Source organism: Triturus cristatus, chromosome 1_1 (genome assembly GCF_964204655.1).
Source record: "Triturus cristatus chromosome 1_1, aTriCri1.1, whole genome shotgun sequence".
NCBI classification, from domain to species: Eukaryota; Metazoa; Chordata; class Amphibia; order Caudata; family Salamandridae; genus Triturus; species Triturus cristatus.
In genome coordinates, this window is record NC_140579.1 from 1,115,612,566 (window position 1) to 1,115,636,663 (window position 24,098).

Below are 24,098 nucleotides of genomic sequence, written 5' to 3' on the forward strand. Positions count from 1 at the left end.
CCATTCATACCACTCTGGAAGAGACTTTGTTCAACAGAGGAACTCCACCTATCCCAGGGAGACCTCCTCTGACAGAAGATTCAAGATGCTCCAGTATGAGGAAGCTAGGCTTGCCCTCAGAACCAAGCAATTGGCCTTAGATAGGGAAGCCTTCGAGCTCCAAAGAGCTTCTAAGAAGGAGGGTTTAGATACCCCTGGTGGCAGCAACAGTGTCCCTAGAGGCAGAGATTACATTCCAGACCATAGGAACCTGTCCAAGGTTGTTCCTCCCTACCAGAGTGGGGATGATATCCACAAATGGATAACTGCTATGGAGAGGGCCTGTAAAGTTCAACAGGTCCCCCAGACACAGTAGGCAGCAATCTCGTGGCTCTCCTTTTCAGATAAAGGTAGAGACAAGCTCCTCACTGTTAGAGAAGAGGATGCTAATGTTTATGAAGCCCTGAAGAGTGCTTTGATAGATGGGTTTGGCTTAACCACTGAACATGCAGGTTGAAGTTCAGAGACACCCAGAAAGCACAGACTCAGGATTGGACTGACTTTGTTGATTGTGCAACCAAGGCTCTAGAAGGTTGGCTGGTTGGTAGTAGAGCAACTGATTTTAAGGGATTGTATAATCTTATAATGAGAGAACAGATCCTTAATAATTGCCAGAACCAGTTGTTGCATCAGTACCTGGTGGACTCTGATCTGACCTCTCCCCAAGAATTGGGAAAGAAGGCAGACAAATGGGTCAGAACCAGGGTGAGGCAGAAAAACCAGAACCAAGGTGGTGACACTAAGAAGCAAGATCCTAAAGGCTCAGATAAAGGTGGGGATAAATCTAAAGACCAGACGTCTTCACAAGGGGCCCCAAAAATCTGCATCTGGTGGGGAGTCACAATCTGCAAAGGGAAAAGGCCAAAAGAAGCCCTGGTGCAAATTCTGTAAACAGAAAGGGCACTGGACGTCTGATTGTACAAAGTTCAAAGACCAAACCACCACCACTCCAGCCCCTAAGGCAACTGTTCCCCCTAGTGCAGTCATTGGTGGAGGTAATACTCAGAATAAGGGTGTAGTAGGGTTGACCCTGGGTTCTGATGTGGACTCTGGCCTAGTCAGAGTACTAACACAGGCATTGCTAGTTTGTGAGGGAGATCTTGATATGTCCTTCCTAGTGAGCCCCAGTAATCTGGGCAAATACAAACAGCAGCCTATCATAAATGGCAAACAGGCTTTGGCATTTAGGGACACAGGTGCTAGTGTCACCATGGTGGCAGAGGACCTAGTGGACCCTACACAGATCATCCTGGGTGAAATGTACCAGGTAACCAATGCAAGCAACACCAGGACCAACCATAGCCTGGCAGTTGTGAATTTCTACTGGGGAGGGGTAACTGGCCTCAAAAAGGTAGTAGTCAGTGCAGACATCCCTGTCGAATGTTTGTTGAGCAATGATCTGGAGACTTCAGCCTGGTCTGAAGTAGAATTATGAACTCATGCTGAGATGTTGGGCATACCTGCAGAGGTATTTGCTGTGACCAGGTCACAAGCCAAAATGCATAAAGCTGAACCAGCTCTGGATCCTGAAACTATGGACCAGAAGCTACCCAAGAGGAGGAGCAGTAGGGTTAAGGCTGAGCCTTCCCCTCTGTCTCAGATCTCAGATTCCCCTCCTGAGGGAGGAGAAGCAGAGCTTGAAGAAGGAACTGCCCCAGAGGAACTTGAGCCTGGTCAGGTTGAGTTCTTGGGGGTAAGGGGACCTTCCAGGGAAGATCTGAGCAAAGAGCAACAGTGCTGCCCCACCCTTGAACCCCTCAGACAGCAGGCTGCTGCTGAGGCTGCTGGGAGTGCTAGTGGGTCCCATAAGGTTTATTGGGATGAGGGGCTCCTATATTCTGAGGCTAGAGATCCTACCCCTGAAGCCACCAGGAGGTTGGTAATTCCTCAGAAGTTTAGGGGGTTCCTCTTGACCCTAGCACTTGACATCCCATTGGCAGGACACTTGGGCCAAAACAAGACCTGGGACAGGCTTGTACCATATTTCCATTGGCCACACATGTCTGAGGACACCAAGGAGTTTTGTCGCTCCTGAGTCACTTGTCAAGCCAGTGGCAAGACAGGTGGCACAACAAAGGCCCCCCTGATACCACTACCTGTGGTGGGGGTTCCCTTTGAAAGGGTAGGGATTGACATTGTTGGTCCCCTTGACCCACCAACTGCATCTGGGCACAGATTTATACTGGTGGTAGTGGATCATGCCACCAGGTATCCAGAAGCTATACCCCTAAGGACTACCACAGCTCCTGTGGTAGCAAGAACCCTCATTGGAGTTTTCTCCAGAGTGGGTTTCCCTAAGGAGGTCATCTCTGACAGAGGTTCTAACTTTATGTCAGGATATCTAACTGCAATGTGGAAGGAGTGTGGTGTAAACTACAAATTCACTACTCCCTATCACCCACAATGCAATGGGTTAGTTGAGAGATTCAACAAAACCCTTAAGGGAATGATTAAAGGCCTCCCAGAAAAGCTTAGGCAAAAATGGGACCTTTTACTTCCCTGCCTTCTGTTTGCATACAGGGAGGTTCCACAGCAGGGGGTTGGCTACAGCCCTTTTGAACTTCTGTTTGGGCACCCTGTTAGAGAACCATTGTGTCTGGTGAAGGAGGGATGGGAGTTACCTCTCAAACCTTTGACACTGCCCTCTCCTGCAAGACCCAAATTAACAAAGTCACAGCGTCTTGTTTTGGAAAGCTCCGTATGATTAAAAAAATCATCCCTTTCCTGCCATTAGACTCACGCAAGACAGTAGTCCACGCCCTCATAACTTCCCATTTGGACTACGCAAATAGTTTGTACGTTGGAGCCCCAGCGTATCTCATAAATCGATTACAGACAGTACAGAATTCAGCGGCCAGGTTGATCTGTAATGTTCCCTACCGTCATTCCATTTCACCCCAGCTGATCAAACTCCATTGTTTCCCAGTGAGATTACGTATTCAGTTTAAATCCCTGACCCTTGCTTTTAGAGCTCTTAATGGTCGAGGCCCCGCCTACCTGAGACACAGACTGAAGATCTCACAAACATCCCGAAATCTCAGATCTAACCATCTCCGCCTAATGATCTGCCCCCGTTTTCGTCTAGCGCGAACGGGAAGAAGGGCCTTTGCTGTAGCCACCTCCAGACTGTGGAATCACCTTCCAACAGAACTGAGATTCCTGACTTCTGAGCCTCTGTTTCGGAAGAAACTTAAGACCTGGCTCTTCTCTCTGATCTAGCCCACTCTTTTCCTCCTGAACTCCTCTGAACCTCACGAGATATTGTCTTCAGCGCCGGGACACCTCCGTCTGAGGTAGCTGCGCGCTTTACAAACCTCTAAAATAAATAAAACTAAAATAAACCTCCCAAACAGGATGTGATGGACTATGTACTTGGTCTCCGCTCCAGGATGGCAGAGTATATGAAGAAGGCCACTAAAAACCTTAAGGCAAGCCAAGAGCTACAAAAAGCTTGGCATGACCAAAAGGCTGTCCTGACTGTTTACCAGCCAGGTCAGAAAGTGTGGGTGTTGGAGCCTGTGGCTCCAGCAGCTCTCCAGGACAAATGGAGTGGCCCCCATACAATTGTTGAGAAAAAGGGAGAGGTCACCTACTTGGTAGATCTTGGCACTCCCAGGAGCCCCCTTAGGGTGGTCCATGTCAACAGACTTAAGGCATATGTGGACAGGGCTGACATGAGCTTGCTCATGGCAACTGATGAGGACCAGGAGGAGGAGAGTGACCCTCTCCCTGACCTGCTCTCACAGAACCCTAATGATGGATCAGTTGATGGTGTTGCTTTGGCAAGCAGCCTCACTGAACATCAACAAACTGAATGTAGACAAGTACTACATCAATTTAGACATATGTTTAGCCTGACCCCAAGTCAGACTTCCTGGTGCACCCATGAGGTGGACACTGGAGACAGTCTGCCTGTAAAGAGTAAAATCTACAGGCAACCTGACCATGTCAGGGATTGTATCAGGACTGAAGTCCAGAAGATGTTGGAGCTAGGTGTTATTGAGCCCTCAGATAGCCCTTGGGCTAGCCCAGTAGTCCTTGTCCCACAACCTCACACCCAGGGTGGTAAGAAAGAGATGAGGTTTTGTGTTGACTACAGGGACCTCAATGCAGTCACCAGGACTGACGCCTACCCAATACCAAGGGCAGATGAACTAATAGACACTTTGGCCTCAGCCAAGTATCTCAGTACATTTGACCTTACAGCTGGCTATTGGCAAATCAAGTTTGCTGATGATGCCAAGGCTAAAACAGCATTTTCGACCCCTGGTGGGCACTATCACTTTGTGGTAATGCCCTTTGGTTTGAAGAATGCACCTGCCACATTTCAGAGGTTGGTGAATAAAGTTCTGACTGGTATGGAAACCTATTGCTCAGCTTATCTTGATGATATTGCTGTCTTTAGTTCCACCTGGCAGGATCACCTGGTCCACCTCAGGAATGTACTGGAGGCCCTGCAGAAAGCAGGCCTCACTATCAAGGCCACTAAGTGCCAGATAGGGCAGAGTCAAGTTGTGTACCTGGGCCACCTTGTAGGTGGAGGCCAGGTTCAACCATTGCAGAGCAAGATCCAGACCATAATGGAATGGGTAGCTCCAACCACCCAGACACAGGTGAGAGCCTTCTTGGGCCTGACTGGGTATTACAGGAGGTTTGTTAAGGGATATGGATCTATAGTGACCCCCTTAAATGATCTGACCTCCAAGAAAATGCCAAAAGAGGTTCAGTGGACAGCTAGCTGTCAAAAGGCATTTGATGACCTCAAGCAGGCAATGTGCACTGCCCCCATCTTACAGAGTCCAGATTACAAAAAGAAGTTCATTGTTCAAACAGATGCTTCAGAGCTGGGTGTGGGAGCTGTACTGTCTCAACTTAATGATGAAGGTCAAGACCAGCCAGTAGCTTTCATAAGCAGAAGGCTGACCCCTAGAGAGAAACGTTGGTCAGCTATTGAGAGGGAGTCCTTTGCTGTGATGTGGGCCCTGAAGAAGCTGAGGCCATACTTGTTTGGCACTCACTTCATAGTTCAGACTGACCATAAGCCCCTCCTATGGCTCAAACAGATGAAAGGTGAAAATCCTAAACTGCTCAGGTGGTCCATTTCGCTACAGGGGATGGACTATACAGTGGAACATAGACCTGGGACCCAACATGCCAATGCAGATGGACTCTCAAGGTATTTCCGCTTAGAACATGAAGACTCAACTGGTCAAGGTTAGTTTAATGTCCCTGCATTGGGGGGGGGGGGTTGTGTAGGAGAGTAGGATCTGCACTTATGTTGCCCCCACTCTTTTTCTGATGTATACACTGGTTTCTGGCTATAGTCTGGCTGGGTCCCTGCTAATCAGGGCCCCAGTCTCACTGATCTCTCTAAACAACTTGGTGTGCATATTAGATGCACTAGTGATTGGATACTGTGGTACCTTATGAGCCCCTAGTATATGGTACCTTAGGTACCTAGGGCATTGGTACTTCACAGGCCTACCAGGGGCTGCAGCATGTATTATGCCACCCCTGGGAAGCATTCACAATCTGACACCACAGGCCTGCTACTGCAGCCTGTGTGAGGTAGTGTTAGTACTCCTCACTGAGGTATAGGTTCCTATATCTCACCATACACACACATATAAACCTATCAGCCACCCCTATTGCAGGCCCTAACAATCCTGAGGGCAGGGTGCTTGGTTTACTATGTGAGGGGGTGCTTCTGCATGAGCAGGACTCCTCTGCAGCTGGCAGAGTCTATTCTCTGCTGCTGTTTGTGGATGCGGTTAAACCATATACTCTTAAGTGCATTATAACCTCGCGGTAAATGCTAACTTTGGAATGACTGCATCAAAACATGTCGTGTTTGGTGTCAAACAACTTGGAATCATACCCCCACACCAGTAACTGGTGTGGGAGTATGATCCCACCCTTCTAGAGGGGATGACATGTACCCACTGTACTAAACGGTAGAAATCTTCTAGAGCCCTGGCATCACAAAATGGATGCCACCAGCACAGACACTGGGCTGCCCTCCTGCTGCTGACCGAAACTCGCAGTGGAGGAAGCCCAACAAAAGGTATCCTGTCACAGGGAGGTGTTACCACCTCCCAGACAGGATTTAGTGTATTGGACCTGGGTGGGTGCACTCTTAGAGTGCTTTGAAGTCCTGCACTGGGCGAGCAGTAGGCTCCTCTGTGCATATGCCAGCTCAAACCGGTTCAGGGGCTACCTGCCCCTGCTCTGGCGCGAAACTGGACAAAGGGAAGTGGGTGTAACCACCCACTACCCTGACCCTCCTAGAGGAGTGGTCATAGAGCTAGTCCCTCCCCTATCTTCCCTATAAGATACCAAGCATTGCCAATCCAATTCAGATTACCCTGGACGACGCTCTACAAAGAAGAATCCTGGCCCTTCGACGTTCCACTATCTCTGGAAGACTGAAGAATCTCCCTTGGAGTCAAGGAGTGACTCCCCTGCTTGGCAGGCACCTGTAACTTCAATCGACGGTTGCAAACTTCACCGCTCCTGCCGGAGTCCGAAGTCCCTGCGTCCCCTGAAGTGGATTTCCTGACCTCTCGATAGCCATTTTGAGTCCCCAGCGAAGCTGTGGCATCTGGACCCCACGAGTGACGAGGAACAGCAATACCAGGGAACCGTGCACGGATTTCGAGTGCAAACCCTAAACAATGTTCTACGAACTTGTGCTTTGGACCATTTGTAGTCCAAGTCCCTAGCAGGTCTGGTTCCGAAAATCAGCAGCCTACCCCATCCCGAGTGACCGTGGGCTCCTGGGAAATTTTTCCTGCAAAGGCGTCTTCACGATTACTTGCCCGTTGGCTAGTGACTCACCCGAAGACTTTCTAACCAACTTCAAGGGCTCTCCTGGTTGCTCCGGGCCTGCCCTCACTTACCCTCGCTGGGTAAGTCCATCAGACCTTGCTGGTCTGCATCACCGACTATCTTCAGTCCACACGAGACTTGCAGTTGCCAAGGCTTGTTGGCTCCAACCCGGTTGCCGATACCGTCATCAGCTGCAGACGTTGTGGGACACTCCGGATCCAGCTGCTGGTCATCGTCGATCCCTCCTGGACCTCGTGAGCGAAGAGACAAGCCACCATCGACGACCTGAAACGACGCTACATCAGTGGTCATCCATCCTACTGGCCACCGGTCACTGGCAAGTGACTTTGAACACTGTCCCCTCAATTTGCAGGTCCTCTTCATCTTCAATCCACCTTCAGATTCCAGCGGACACCTCTTCAGTCGTCTCAAGCAGCAAGTCTCCATTGGTCTCCATTGAAAACAGCATCGCGACCCAACACCAAAAGACAGCCATATTTGTGCTTAATTTATTGAGAAATGTTGACGTTTGAATGTCTATCTGGGTTCTAATCTCATAAAGAGATTAGTAGAGTGTATCTAGAAATAAATACATATATATTTTATATATATACCTGTGTGGTGTCCTTTCATTTGGTAATTCAAGAGATTATAAGGTAAAACAAGCTGCTTTACATTCCGCAGAGACTTAGCCTGAAGGCTGCTCTCCACAGCTACCAGAAGGATAGCTTTCTTTAAAAGGTTGTCTTAAACCTATCTACCAAGAGTCGAATTGGACTGGTGCAAGGTGGCCACTATAACTAGTGACCAGCATATGCCAGGCCAACTTCTCACAGGTGGAGAGAGCACATTAGAGCAGATACTCCTGTTTGCACAGTGCAAACCGGAAATTGGCCCTTTTGTGACCGCTAAATAGCTCTGTGCAATGTACAAACCCTATTTTGCGAGCCAGTAATCTATTACCAACTCACATAATAGGGTTTGCGACTCGCTGTTAGGAAGGGGCGTGCCAAGGGCGTCCCTTCCTCACAGCGATTGGCACTTCTTTGTACGATTGTTTTGCAACCGCAATTGTGGTAGAAAAACACTTGCAGTTTACCACCTACTTCAAGGAGGTGGTAAGCCACTCGCAAACAGGAAGGGGTCCCCAGGGGAGCCCTCACCTTTCTGACTAGCAGCGAGAATATTGTTTTTACAAGCAGGCAGTGGTCCCACAGAACACTGCCTACTCTTTAAAAACAAGCATTTGCAATGCAATAGGTCTCGCATTTGTTAAAGTTAGAGCTGTTCGCGTTAAAAATTACAATGTTTTTTACTTTTGCTTTTTTATACCAATGGCAACTCAACTTTACTCAACTGCAAATAAACAAACATAAGTAAAAAACATTGTCATTTTCAACACAGACCGCTCTAAGTTTAACAAATGCGAGACCTTTCAGAATGGATTTTTCGCATATGTGCCAGCTCTATAAACGCCGGAGAGCGCTGAAAAGGAGCGCGGACAGTAAGGTAAGAAAAATAGAACATTTTACTAGCGCTATAGCTGAAGCGCCTTGAGGCAGTTCAGCTCGCAGTGCGCTATATGAAAAGTATACTGTGAAGTGTTGCATTTTCTGCTGTACTGTGCTGTCACGCCACTGGTTGAAAATACTGCTGTAAGAAAATAACCACATTCCCGCCCCGTGAAAGTCTGGATAGCGAGAGGGGCTTCCACAGGAGACATCCCCCAGAACTCCCCATATGACAGCACTTCTTTAACACGGTCAATAGGCTTCTCACCTGTGGAATTAGTGGGTTATGGAAGATTGCTGTTGTATATCGGCCACTGTTACATCTGGATAGTTGCACGTTCAGCAGATGTTGGAACTGGAGAATGGGGTGATAGCGTCCTTTGCACAAGATCACACATTTCGGACACATTTAGAAACCCCTCATTTAAACCCAGAGCTCTTGGTCACGGAGTCTGCAAGTTGCCACTAGGACACACCTTTGAGGGCCGCTTCTCCCGATATTATAATATAGTTATCAAGGTCCAGCCGTTTGCAGTCTAGTTACCTCTGGGGTAAATGGGGGGCAAACGGTTAACACTTCTCAATACAGGTCTCCATTTATTCACAACCGTCGATTAAGAAGCGTTTTGAAGTGGAATGCTGAGTGGCATAGAGTTGTTTTTTTATGAAAAACTTCAAAATTAAAATAAGGGTTTTTATGGAATATTTTTAACATAAAAAACATGGGTTACAGAGACGAAAACACAGTTTTAGAAAAAAAGTCTTCTTGCGTGGATACATTCACTTGCCGAACACCTGTTTGTGGTTGCTCTATTCCAATCTCGCACACGCCCTTCCTCGGGCACATCGTTGTGTATATTACCACAGATGTGACTGTCCCGGTGGGTCGTCGGGTTGTAAGTGTTTGCACGTCACTTGTGTGAATCCGAGGGGGTTCCTGTCTGCTCCACCTGTCCTCGAGTGCTTGGTGGCTCTGTGTGATGACACATTGTGGCAGTCTAGTGTATACGTTTTGCGTGCATAAGCCCTCTCTGTATCTGCTCGGAATAGGTTGCGTCCTGTTTGCTGAAATTGCTGGCTGTGCTGTTCTTCTGTGTGTGCATATGTTTATGCACCTGTGTGGGTGTGTCACGGCCCTGTCTGACTGTATACATACATGTCTTGTGTGTGTGCATACTTCCTGCTGGTTGTGTGGTGCATGGATTTGATACCAAACGCTCACTTACTGATATCCGATCTCAGGGAATCCACGTGGCTCTATATTCATTATTATTGATTTATTACAAATGTATCACCACTGCAGGTTGTTTCATGGGCAAATTAACGTGTTCATTGGCACAAGCGTGCGTGCAGCACAGTCTGCAGTGTTTAAATTGACCCAGACCCATGACCTCTGTTCCTTGACCCCGGAGGGCTCCAGTTTGAGACTGGTGAACTTTGGGTCAGACGTGAACCCCCTAGTGCAGAGTACTGCTGCCGTGGTTTCTTGGTGCATCGGGCACTAAGTGTGGCGGTGAACGGGGGAGTGTAATAGTGTATACCGGAAGAAGCTGCAGTCTTAGATTTTACCCCAGTGTATGGAGGGAGGATGTTTGGGGCATTTAAACTGGTTGTGACTAGGGTACGGGAATATGTGGTTTATGGGTATGGGAATATGTGGTAACAGTGTATTTAAATTTGACTGGTGTATGGAAGGAGGTAGACTTGCATGTGTTGGGCTGGGCATCACTCAGCCCGTCACCCTGTGTAGCGCTGCCCTCATCCAGCCAGCCTCGCTAAGCACTCTCTCCTTCTGCCCACAGGACACCTACAAGCTGCCGCACCGCCTGATCGAGAAGAAGAGACGGGACCGGATCAACGAGTGCATCGCTCAGCTGAAGGACCTCCTCCCGGAGCACCTGAAGCTCACGGTAAGCGCCTCGAGGGAGGGGGCGGGGCACGCCTAGCGTTTTGCGCGACTTCGGTGAAATGTTCCGGAACAGCCAATGTGCGCAATGCGTTTCTAGCGAGGGACTGACCTGTGCCCTTTCTGGCCCCAAATACCGCTCCCCCAACCGCGCAAACAGGTCCCCGTTCGGACAAGTCACAGGCTACAGCCCTCAGGGTGGTGTGCGCCCCCCCCCAGCCTTTATTCAGGTGGAGGAAGTGAGAGAAGCCTGAAAGGAGCCGCAGTTTAATAACAACGCTTGAATGAAGTGCTCTGGTGTTAAATTGTGAATCTTGAAAACTAGTCCTAGGAACCAGGGTTCTCAGCTAGACCACAATGTGTGCGCCCACTGGTGCGTCACAGGCTAGAGCCCTTACCTGGGAGCGCACAGGAAGAAAAAAAAGATAATCCAGAGTTTTAGGAACCACGTAAACGAGTGGTGAGCGCGCGCACCACACCGCTGCCATGTGGTTTCAATTATCGCGCCTGTGTCTGGGCACGATAATTGAAACCACATGGCAGGGGTGTGCGTAACAGACACCAATAGGCCATTGACGGAGAAATGCGCCCGCCTTTGGCCAATTGCATGCTGTCTTGGATAAAAAGACGCACGCAAAGTCCAATAGCGTGGCCCAAAAGGAAAAGCACACGCACAAGCGTGTGCGATTCCTAGGGCCGTTTTCAAACCCCCTTCAAGAGGTCTCTCGCTGCGCAAGCAGTGCTGCGCACTGCAACGCTAGGCGCGAGACCTAATGAAACAGAAACGTTTCATTTTTCTTTTTTAAATGCTTCCAGTTTTCCTTTATGGAAAACGGGCTGCATTTAAAAAAAACTGCTTTATTTAAAAAGCTGTTCCAGACATGGTGGTCTGCTGACCCTAGCAGGTCACCATCCCTGTGAGTGCTGGCCACTCCCAATGGGGTTGCAAATTGCAGCCTGCCTCATGGACATTAATGAGGCAAGTCGTTTGCGACCCAATTGGGAATCGCAAACAGTGTCTGAGACCTTGTCTGAGACCCTGTCGCACACTCCATTTTGCGATTAGCAAAATGTTGCAATTTGCAGCTCGCAAAATGGAATGGTCATACATCTGGCCCTAAGAGGCAAAACAGGTGTCATGTAAACCCTGTACTATGCCCAGGATATTATATAGCAACATTATAGTCTATTTAATCAAACACAATAGATTTTTTATAACGGCTATTCTGAACTCACATATTTGAAAGTGCTTTCATATTCTATAATGAAGAAAAAGAAGTTTGAGTGAAATAAAGTATTTACCCAAGAACTATTTAAGCGGGGAAGCCACAATTTACAAATCAGCCACTAAATAGGTATCTATTTTGTCTTTACTAATATTAATGCTTTGTTTTTACCTTGTTGTTCATTTTTCATATAGCAGACACGACCTGAAGGCAAAGGAGTGCTTTACATGAGCACCAATTACATTACACAATGTCACCACTCATTGCTTATAGGGATGGGGAGATTACATTATTTATCCAGAATCACAGGATGATGAGCCAACTCCAGGATTTGAACCTGGTTCCCTATTTCTAAGTCTGCATCTCTGGCAATAACACCACATCATGAGTATGGGGAAAATCAGCATTTAGTTTTGGCGCTAACAAAAACAGAGTTTTAGACTCTGTTTTTATGTGCACCATTGTGTAAAACTGGCAAAAATAAAATGTCGATTCCCATCACATGCTCCTGTCTCCCCCTCCAAGAATTAAGGACAAAGCGTTAAGCTTTGACGTCTGAGGTAATTCTTGGAGATGGAGATTAAAGCGTGCGTGAATCAAGACTGGCATCAACATTTTATTGTTGGCAGTTTTACAAAGTGTTCAAACAAAAACAGAGTTGGAACACATATTTCTCAGTCTTACTGAATGTTATTTTTTCTGACCTTGACTTCTTAACCTGTATTAGGAGCAGGCTATAGCAGTGACTGGGAGCTTGGCAATATATTGTGCACTGGCCTGCAGGAGCAGGTTACCAGCAGTGCAGTACTTCCAGTCTGTCACTCTCACAGAAGATGCCTCCTGTGCTGAAGCCCTCCAAGAAATACTAATTACGCAGGGCGTAGGAGGCAGGAAAATGATTTGTTTCCGGAGTTCTCAATCCTGGGCCTGCCCAAGCTCACATTTAAACCAATAGCTTTTGGGGCGGGCTCAGGATATAGTAAAAACTACCGGGACTAGGTGGGGGGAAGTCCAGAAGAAAAGAGCAGAAACTAAAGCCAGACTCGTTTTGAGCACACTGTGTCTGTGTTATTAAGCAGCCTAGAGCAGCAGGCAACCTAATTAGTGCTGGCATCAGGTTTCTAGATGCATGAATCTGGAGGTGGGAGACTAGCCTTCAAATCGGTAGTATACCGCCTGAATCTGGAGGGTTGGCAAGTCTGCATTCTACCCTACCCAATCTACCCCACTCCACTTCACTCCATGCTACCACATGCAGCTCAAATCTACCCCACTCCAGTCCAGTATACTCCACTGCAGCCATTCCACCCCACCCACTCCAATCTACCCTACCGCACCCCAAACTACCCTACTCCAATCTACCCCATCCAATCCGCCCACTCCAATCTACCCTACTCCAATCTACCCCAAGCTACTCCACTCCGGTTTACTCCACTCCAATTTACCCCATCCTAGCCCAGTCTACTCAATCCACCGCACTCCACTCTTCCCTAACCTACCCTACTCCACTCCAATCTACTCCAAAATATCCCACTCCAATCTACCTCACTCCACTCTATCCCACTCCAATCTACCCTACTCCACTCCAATCTAACCCCCTCCACCCGCTCCAATATACAACACTCACCACTGCAATCTACCCCCTCCACTCTACCCCACTCCACTCTACCTCACTTCACTCGACCTCACTCCACTCCAATCTACCCCACTCCAATCTACCTCTCTCCATTCTAACCTAGCCCACTCCAAATTACCCCCATCTTGATTTGCCAGAACAGCGCATAAAACAGTAGCATGGACAATTAGTGGCCTCAATTAAAGCTCTTGTATGCACAAAAAGAGAGGGTGCATTAGGAGCAAAAGAGACACAGCAATATGCTAGAGTTTTGCAAAATCACTTTGTCTTTTAGAAATAAAACCACTTTTTGAATAAACTCAAACCTTCCCATTCAAATTTTGATTTTTCTGTATATTTTTATTAATTAACAAACATGGTTCATAATTTGTGCATTTTTTGGATGTTTACTTGTTTTCCTAGGTGTGTGTATTTTTTGAGGTTTGAACTGTAGAAATTGCTGAGGCAGGGGTCCTCTTTTCAATAGCATTTCAGTGGAGGTCCACAAATTTCAAGAGGTTAAAAAGTTGCTGCTCTATACCCATTTCCAATAAGGAGTGGGTAATGGAGTATGTTGTGTTATGTTTTCTTAGTTTGCCTGTAAAATGCTTTTTGCAGCCCTAAGACTGTTTCAGTATGTCAGGTGCTGGTGCAAGGCATAATTAATGGGTACATTTTCAATAAGGATATTGCTGCTGTTCCTCAATAATTAAGGAAGAGGAAGAAGAGTCAAGAGAAAGGCTAGAACCAACTACATCCACTGTGTGTTGAGAGTGGGTAATCCATTTGTTGGATAATAATGCCCTCACACACCCTTTCAGGTGTCATGCTTCATCATATGGGCTGCTCCTCGTCGGGCCGGCGGTGCAATGCCTAACGGGCTCCCTTTATAAGGGGCACTTTATCGGAGATCTTCAATCCAACTGCCGTATGGTGAAGTGCGGGTGAGGGGGCCTAAGTGATGTAGATGTGACTAAGTGGTATAAAACAGGGTTGAGAGTGCCAGCTAGGAATTAGTTTTATTCTGGGGGCCTCCTTCCCTGATTAAAAACGTGAAGGTGTCGCACTCATCAGAGTATAATGTCTCACATGTGAGTGAACTATATAAAAATGGTCAACATGTTTCTCGCTGGGAGTTGTTACACTCGCGATTCTTCAGGACCTATGGAAAAAACTATCTACAACTAAAGAGAATGTAATAATATCAGTATTCTCAACTGGATGGTGTCACGTGAGTCAGTGACTCCTATTTAAAATACCTGTCGGTGTCTGGTATTACCTGTAAGGGGAAAAGGTAGGTGATACCAGTTAAAATGAAATACAGTTAACACATTGGTACTGAAAAACAGCCAAAAACGTGACTCTTCAAGCGTTCTTAAAGTTAAAATGGTGGTGGCTTCTAATGCATAGAAACGCATCAGAAAATGATCATTGGTGGTAAATCCCCACGGTGAACTAAAAGTGGCTATTCACCTGTGTGGAATTCATAAAAATGCAGTAGGAAATACTGAAGGAAGGACTCACCCTATTTAGTATCAGTCCAGACCGCAACAGTACTCGGTGGGTGCACATTGAGCTACAATTCCTCATTAAGTAGGACTGTACACAGGACCAAATAATGGTGTAGGTAAAGCAAAAAATGAGAAACGATATGGTGGACAAGAAAGCTACACAATGTTGGCACAAAGTCATAGCAATTGCATGGCAGTAAAACATAAATGACATTTGGACATTAGTAGCTAAAGTGAATAGAACTGTTACTCAAAAATGAAACAGGTTTGTGCAGTGAATACAGGTATATGTCCAATGGGCACTGAAGGTGTGTGCAAAGATCGGTTTGCCTATCACTTCGGGAGTGAAAGGGTTAACTGTACTGGAGGGGAGGTTGATAATGCATCCCTCGTGTGCGTATTGCAACAGCAAGCCAAAGGTCAGGTATAGGCGGCCTCTACGCCGGTGGAAACCGGCGAAATGGTCAAAGGGGTTCAGCGTGTATGTTAAAGTGTGCTGAACTAGTCTGCGTTGTGATTCAGAGATAGAGATACGGAGTGGGCTAGTGCATGGGCTCCTATGCTAATTAGGGTGGACACGAGTTGTCAAGTAATGTCCTAAACGCGCTGCTAGTCATCTCTCTAAAACAGGTGCAGGCAGGGTTCACGGTTTAAAACTAAGGTCGGGCGCTAGCAGGGCAATGCTCAGGGCGCGGGATTACTCACGTTTACAGTTGCTCATGTCGTCCGTTGAGACCTACCCCCACAACCGAGTCCGGAAGGTGACTCATTCGACAGCGAGGGAGGACTCAAATGGAAAATCTTAGTCATGTGACTACGGACGGGGGCGGAGTATGCGCCTGTGTGGGTAGTGGATGGAAATGGCGGCCATGATGGCTTGGGAAAGAGAGTTGATCGGTTGACCAGTGTTGTTCATTAATGTGGCGGCCATCTTAAACAGGGGGCTAGAGCGTGACCAGGCATCTGAAACTTCATATAGGGCTTCTAACCCAGTATAAGGATGTTCAATATGGAAACACTTCTCATAATTGTCAGAGTCCTTCCGAAGGAGGGTGATGAAGGTAGTGCATATGTGGTGTAGGACTGTGTGCCAATCCGATGTGAGTAAGGTAGTAAGACTGTTATGTCATCTAACATCGGGGGCTAACAATTGATGTAGTGTGGAGAAATTCAGGTTTTGATTGATCCCCAAGGGATATCATCGTTAAGGCCCCCAATGTCAGAAGATAGGCGGTGTATCCATCTCTGTTCTCTCGCGAACAGACTTGGTTTGGTAAGATGGGGATTGGCTTCTAGAATTAGCCATTTAACTGCGTCTGGTGAATGTTCCTTCTCAAGGAAATGTAAACATAGTTTGGTGTTGTTTTTGTGGCAGCGCAAACTGCTGCGGTGCTCAGAGATACGCAATTTAATAGGGCGAGTCGTCATCCCCACGTAATAGAGATCACAGGGACAGACAAGAAGATAGATGCAATTGGATGTGTTGCAATTTGTGTGGGACCTCAATTCCCAAACATTTTTATATAGTTCACTCACATATGAGACATTATACTCTGATGAGTGCGACACCTTCACGTTTTTAATCAGGGAAGGAGGCCCCCAGAATAAAACTAATTCCTAGCTGGCACTCTCAACCCTGTTTTATACCACTTAGTCACATCTACATCACTTAGGCCCCCTCACCCGCACTTCACCATACGGCAGTTGGATTGAAGATCTCCGATAAAGTGCCCCTTATAAAGGGAGCCCGTTAGGCATTGCACCGCCGGCTCGACGAGGAGCAGCCCATTTGATGAAGCATGACACCTGAAAGGGTGTGTGAGGGCATTATTATCCAACAAATGGATTACCCACTCTCAACACACAGTGGATGTAGTTGGTTCTAGCCTTTCTCTTGACTCTTCTTCCTCTTCCTTCATTATTGAGGAACAGCAGCAATATCTTTATTGAAAATGTGCATCCTTGGGGCATCTCTTCCTGCTGGACCTCCCGCTCCCCTGTGAACGGAAATAGCCCCTCCTGTCCCTCTTTTTGTAGTTCATACTTCGCACGGCTTAAACACCCGTGGGACTCTCTATTGGTGGGTGAGATCTGTTCTATCCCCCAACACCTCTTTCGAGACCTTATTATTATTTTCACCACAAAAAAACCCTATTGGGTCCAACTCGACGTTGTTTTTTGATTTTATGCCCCTAACTCAATTTCCACCCATCTACCCATGGAGGGTCAGGGTCTGAGCTATGGGGATGACCATGCAGCGGAAATACTCAGGACCCCCTCTATTCTGGGTCTTGATTACGAGACTGCTACAGGAAGCCAATCGGCGGACTGGCAATCATTATCAGACATGAAACGTGAGTGGGTACGGATTACATTACATGGTGCCCTTATGACCGAGTACTTTAGGGCTAATATCTCACCCAACAGCCTTATAGTAAACAATTTCCCCAGGATCTTTTGGGAGGATGGACAATTCAAAATTGAATGGTCACAGATCTCCTGGAAGTGTACGAGGGATCTTCTCATCCTCATTGTCAACACAGCCAAAAGACTAGTAGATGAGCTACTCATACGGATTCAAACCGCCGAAAGCGCTTTGAAACAAAACAATCCTGGTTCCAGTTTTAAGTCCAAATTGACAGAACTCAATAATGAGATCGCTGAACACAAAGAGTATCTGATGAAACAAAAAGTTGTGAAGTTACAAAAGGACATTAAACGCTTCGAGAAAGAGAAAGTGTACCCATATCTCAAAGCTGATTATGTCCCACCTAACACTAAGTATTCATCCGATACTGATACCAATTCTTCCAGAAGAGGGTCGTCTACTAACAGTGACTCCAGTACTGAATACTAAAGACCTAATCAATACAGAGGGAAGAAGGGTAGACAAGGATACAATACCTATCTTCCACCACTCTATCAGGGACCTGCCTTCTGGCAATACCCCATGTACCAGCAAGGCCCCCCACAATTTGGTCCACACTGCCCACCCCAATTTATACCCCAAGGCATGAGCCAGCCTTTATTAGGCAGAGGTTGGGGCAGAGGGCGAGGGCGAAGAAGAGGGGCCTCACAGGAAGGAAAAAGAGTACAGTGGGAGGAACCTCCCCAACGGGGAATGGAGACCAGGAGCCACAGCAGCAGGAAACAAACTTAGTTGTTAATCTGTCATCCAGACAATTGACACAGATAGAAGATGACGTCCTCCAAAAAGGACTAGGCTTTGTCCCGACCCTTAGAGTGGATCTGTTCATGCAAACTTGTGAATTACATCAATTTTTTCGCAAGATCCGTCTCAAATTTTTCTTTGAAGGTAAAGTGAAGACACCCGATACCGACTCGGGTCTTCGTAATCCTTCTACTTTCACCCCACATGCTGGGATGGTACCGAATGAAGTCCTTACCTACGAACAGGCAGTACTTAAGGAGGTGAAAACAATTCCAGGACGCAAACATTTCAACAACATCAGTAAGAAAGAGAGATTGGCTATTGAAACACTGGCCAATGATCCAACCATTACTATTAAACAAGCCGACAAGGGTGGGGCTACTGTCATAATGAGAACAACAGATTATGACATTGAATGTCTACGACAGCTTGGAGATAGGAAATATTACACTCCTATTTCTAAGAATCCTACAGAACGCCTGAAAATAACCATTACCAGTCTGGTTGATTCAGCTGAAAGCCAAGGTTGGCTCAGCGAGAATGAGGCTTCTTTTCTCATTAAGAAGGAACCCAAGACCCCCTACTTCTATATCTTACCTAAAATCCATAAGGGGGTCACACCAATACCAGGCCGCCCTATAGTGTCAGGTATTGACTCCATTCTTGAACCCCTTTCGCAGTTTTGCGACCATTTTTTACAACCCTTGGTGAAAGATACACCATCATACATACAGGACACGACTGATGTATTACGCCTACTTGATCAGTTTCAGGATACTGATGACATCAACTTCCTCATTACTCTAGATGTTGAAGCCCTTTATACAAACATCCCTCAAAGGGCCACTCTGGAGGTTATTGAGGAAGTTCTGAATACAATTCCCTGGGAGTCATTCACCCCTCCATCCTTCATTACAGACTGTGCCACATTAGCACTAACTGAAAACTTTTTTGAATTCAGGGGCCAACTCTATCACCAGACACAAGGTACTTCCATGGGGAGTACCTTTGCTCCTAGTGTGGCCTGTTTGTATATGGCATCTTTTGAGGGAGAACATATCTTCTGCGACACTAACCCATACCGTCACAATATTCGCCTATGGAAACGCTTTATTGATGACATTCTCATCTTTTGGACAGGAGATTGTGTGAGTTACACTGATTTCTTCACATGGATTAACAACCTCAATCCCTACTTAAACTTTACCATAACAGCATCCCCCTCACAGATTGCCTTTCTTGATTTAACCATCAAGCTGACACAGGGCCACTTCTCAACCACTATGTACAGGAAGGCGACTGATCGCAACAGTCTGTTACACTTCCATAGTCATCATCCTAGATCACTCAAAGAAAACTTACCCTTTGGGCAATTCCTGAGAGTCAGAAGAAATTGCAGCACATTAGACACATACAAGAGTGAATCAGCGATCCTGGCCCAGAACCTGAAAGCAAGAAACTATCCACAGAGGAGTATCACTCTGTCTAATAAACGTGCCCGCAATAATAATAGGGAAGGACTCCTGGAACATAGAAATGACAAAATTGGTTCAGAAGCGCTGACTTGTGTCACTACCTTTACACCGGTCTCTACACAAGTGACCCGAGTATTGAGAAAACACTGGGACATTCTCAATACAGGAACCATGAACCTTGAAGTGCCACGCTTTGCATACAAGCGATCCAAGAACATCAAGGACATGCTTATACAAACCAGGCCTAAATCCAAGACTAAGTCCTTACAGAATACACTCTGGCAATTACCCCCGGTGAAAGGACACTATCCATGTGGGACTTGTAGTGCATGCACTTTTACATCTATACATAAAACTGTCACACTTAACACCACCTTCGTTTGGGAATTGAGGTCCCACACAAATTGCAACACATCCAATTGCATCTATCTTCTTGTCTGTCCCTGTGATCTCTATTACGTGGGGATGACGACTCGCCCTATTAAATTGCGCATCTCTGAGCACCGCAGCAGTTTTCGCTGCCACAAAAACAACACCAAACTATGTTTACATTTCCTTGAGAAGGGACATTCACCAGACGCAGTTAAATGGCTAATTCTAGAAGCCAATCCCCATCTTACCAAACCAAGTCTGTTCGCGAGAGAACAGAGATGGATACACCGCCTATCTTCTGACATTGGGGGCCTTAACGATGATATCCCTTGGGGATCAATCAAAACCTGAATTTCTCCACACTACATCAATTGTTTGCCCCCGATGTTAGATGACATAACAGTCTTACTACCTTACTCACATCGGATTGGCACACAGTCCTACACCACATATGCACTACCTTCATCACCCTCCTTCGGAGGGACTCTGACAATTATGAGAAGTGTTTCCATATTGAACATCCTTATACTGGGTTAGAAGCCCTATATGAAGTTTCAGATGCCTGGTCACGCTCTAGCCCCCTGTTTAAGATGGCCGCCACATTAATGAACAACACTGGTCAACCGATCAACTCTCTTTCCCAAGCCATCATGGCCGCCATTTCCATCCACTACCCACACAGGCACATACTCCGCCCCCGTCCGTAGTCACATGACTAAGATTTTCCATTTGAGTCCTCCCTCGCTGTCGAACGAGTCACCTTCCGGACTCGGTGGTGGGGGTAGGTCTCAACGGACGACATGAGCAACTGTAAACGTGAGTAATCCCGCGCCCTGAGCATTGCCCTGCTAGCGCCCGACCTTAGTTTTAAACCGTGAACCCTGCCTGCACCCGTTTTAGAGAGATGACTAGCAGCGCGTTTAGGACATTACTTGACAACTCGTGTCCACCCTAATTAGCATAGGAGCCCATGCACTAGCCCACTCCGTATCTCTATCTCTGAATCACAACAAAGACTAGTTCAGCACACTTTAACATACACGCTGAACCCCTTTGACCATTTCGCCGGTTTCCACCGGCGTAGAGGCCGCATATACCTGACCTTTGGTTTGCTGTTGCAATATGCACACGAGGGATGCATTATCAACCTCCCCTCCAGTACAGTTAACCCTTTCACTCCCGAAGTGATAGGCAAACCGATCTTTGCACACACCTTCAGTGCCCATTGGACATATATCTGTATTCACTGCACAAACCTGTTTCATTTTTGAGTAACAGTTCTATTCACTTTGGCTACTAATGTCCAAATGTCATTTATGTTTTACTGCCATGCAATCGCTATGACTTTGTGCCAACATTTTGTAGCTTTCTTGTCCACCATATCGTTTCAAATTTTTTGCTTTACCTACACCATTATTTGGTCCTGTGTACAGTCCTACTTAATGAGGAATTGTAGCTCAATGTGCACCCACCGAGTACTGTTGCGGTCTGGACTGATACTAAATAGGGTGAGTCCTTCCTTCAGTATTTCCTACTGCATTTTTACGAATTCCACACAGGTGAATAGCCACTTTTAGTTCACCGTGGGGATTTACCACCAATGATCATGTTCTGATGCGTTTCTATGCACTAGAAGCCACCACCATTTTAACTTTAAGAACGCTTGAAGAGTCACGTTTTTGGCTGTTTTTCTGTACCAATGTGTTAACTGTATTTCATTTTAACTGGTATCACCTACCTTTTCCCCTTACAGGTAATACCAGACACCGACAGGTATTTTAAATAGGAGTCACTGACTCACGTGACACCATCCAGTTGAGAATACTGATATTATTACATTCTCTTTAGTTGTAGATAGTTTTTTCCATAGGTCCTGAAGAATTGCGAGTGTAACAACTCCCAGCGAGAAACATGTTGACCATTTTTATATAGTTCACTCACATATGAGACATTATACTCTGATGAGTGCGACACCTTCACGTTTTTAATCAGGGAAGGAGGCCCCCAGAATAAAACTAATTCCTAGCTGGCACTCTCAACCCTGTTTTATACCACTTAGTCACATCTACATCACTTAGGCCCCCTCAACCGCACTTCACCATACGGCAGTTGGATTGAAGATCTCCGATAAAGTGCCCCTTATAAAGGGAGCCCGTTAGGCATTGCACCGCCGGCCCGACGAGGAGCAGCCCATATGATGAAGCATGACACCTGAAAGGGTGTGTGAGGGCATTATTATCCAACAAATGGATTACCCACTCTCAACACACAGTGGATGTAGTTGGTTCTAGCCTTTCTCTTGACTCTTCTTCCTCTTCCTTCATTATTGAGGAACAGCAGCAATATCCTTATTGAAAATGTGCATCCTTGGGGCATCTCTTCCTGCTGGACCTCCCGCTCCTCTGTGAACGGAAATAGCCCCTCCTGTCCCTCTTTTTGTAGTTCATAATTAATGGGTAGGAACAATCAGGAAAGAGCAAAGGATGGAACAAGAGAACATATGAGGGAAAAGCCTTGTATGTTTCTGGGGCCAGTGGTGCCCAGTGATAAGATGAGGTAAGGGCATTGGTGTACCTACTTCTGAGGACTAGTGACCGACGCAAGTGGTTCTTAACCTTTTATCTTCTGTGGTCCCCCACTATATCTTTACTGGATGTCCGGTGACCCTCACCTAAGCATTTTATATAACTACAAAATCAAAACAGTGCACCAAAATTCAGAAACAAGTATTATATCAAACACATACACAAATTATGAAATATTTTAATAAATTCTCAAACAAAAAAGTGCTAAAATCGAAATTTTAATGGGAAATTGTAAAATGTTTCAAAATTTCGTTTTATTTCTAAAAGACTTAGCAATAAAGTGGATGCTTGCATGTTATTTTGCCTTTTTTGGTCCAAAAGAATGATATTTTTGTCAGTTTATCCCAATGCTTCAGATGATGTCACCAATAATCCATACTAGAATCATTTTGCTGCACTTGGTCTGCTTTGACAAAAATAAAATTAAGGATACTAAATTAATTGGTAGCCTCCACTTTCAAATTCCTCTACATTTACAGAGCGTTTTATATTTTTTGATGTTGCTTTTTTAAGTATATATATTTTAATAATGTGCTAATATTACATTTTCTTACCAATTGTGTCCCCCTAGAGGTCCCCAGAGCAAAGGTTAAGAATCACTGATCTACACCATTAACTAATCTACCCAAACCTCACTATACCACAACTCTATGACTCATCCTATTCTTCTTCCAAAATGTCCCCTACCTACTCTCCCTGACATCCCACACTTCTTTACTGGTGTGAACTCCCAAATAACCCTTTCCAAACTCTTTCCTCCTCTATCAATGCTTTATCCTATTCATCTATCTAGCAGACTCACATGTCTACCACTCCCACTCCTCTCACTAACAATTTATATTTCCCTCTACTAATCCATCACTAATCCACCTTTGGGTTCCGGAATAGCGTGCTACTCGCCGAAAATCGATTCAACGCCTCGTATGGGCTATATAAATGAAATTACAATTTCCAGGGTTCTGGACCAGAGGTCACACTAAAGTCAAGCAAGAAAGTGCAAATATCAAGTTCCATGGGCCTGGACCAGAGTTTAAGCTGTGGATCATGGAAGACAGTCTGTGTGCCTAGTTCTTTGGTCCAAAATCACATGGCACACACAGTGTCAAGAAAGGCAGTCCAGATACCCGGTTCTCTTGGTCGGACCTGAAGTCTGAGAAACGGCCCGAGAAGGCATCCGTACACCCACACCCATGAGCACCAACAGTGGTCAAGCATAGATCAGGGAAGATAGTCCGCATATCCACTTCCGGTAGCCCCAATCAGACGTCATATAGATCTGACAAGGCATTATATATTGACTACCGGAGGGCGCGATCAGACATCAAGCAGATCAGGGAAAGCATTCTGTGTACCCACTTCCAGGGGCCCTGATCGGCCGTGGGTGCAGGGTAGGGGGCGGTCAGTCCTCTTAGCAATGCCAGCGTTTTTCGAAGACCACTGTTCTTTAATAAATGAATATTTGTTTCTCATGCTTTTCGCAGGTCAGTGTCAGGTTAATATTAAACAGCCTAGAGCAGTAGGCAACCTAATTAGTGCTGGAATCGGGTTTGTATTGTATTGTATTGTATAGTCATTTGTATAGCGCAGACTGTCACCCTACGGGTATCCTGGCGCTCTGACAAAACAATCAATTGCTTAAGCTACAAGAGGTGAGACGACATCAACGGCAATCAGGCTTCTGGAAAAAGCCAGGTTTTAAGACTCTTTCTAAATTCCAATAAGGAGTCTAGCTGTCTGATGTTCCAGGGGAGCTCATTCCACAGTCGGGCCCCTACCACACTGAAGGCCCTCCCACCCATTCTGGCACGTTTGAATCTGGGTTGTGACAATAGATTAGCGTTGGAGGAGCGCAGCTGTC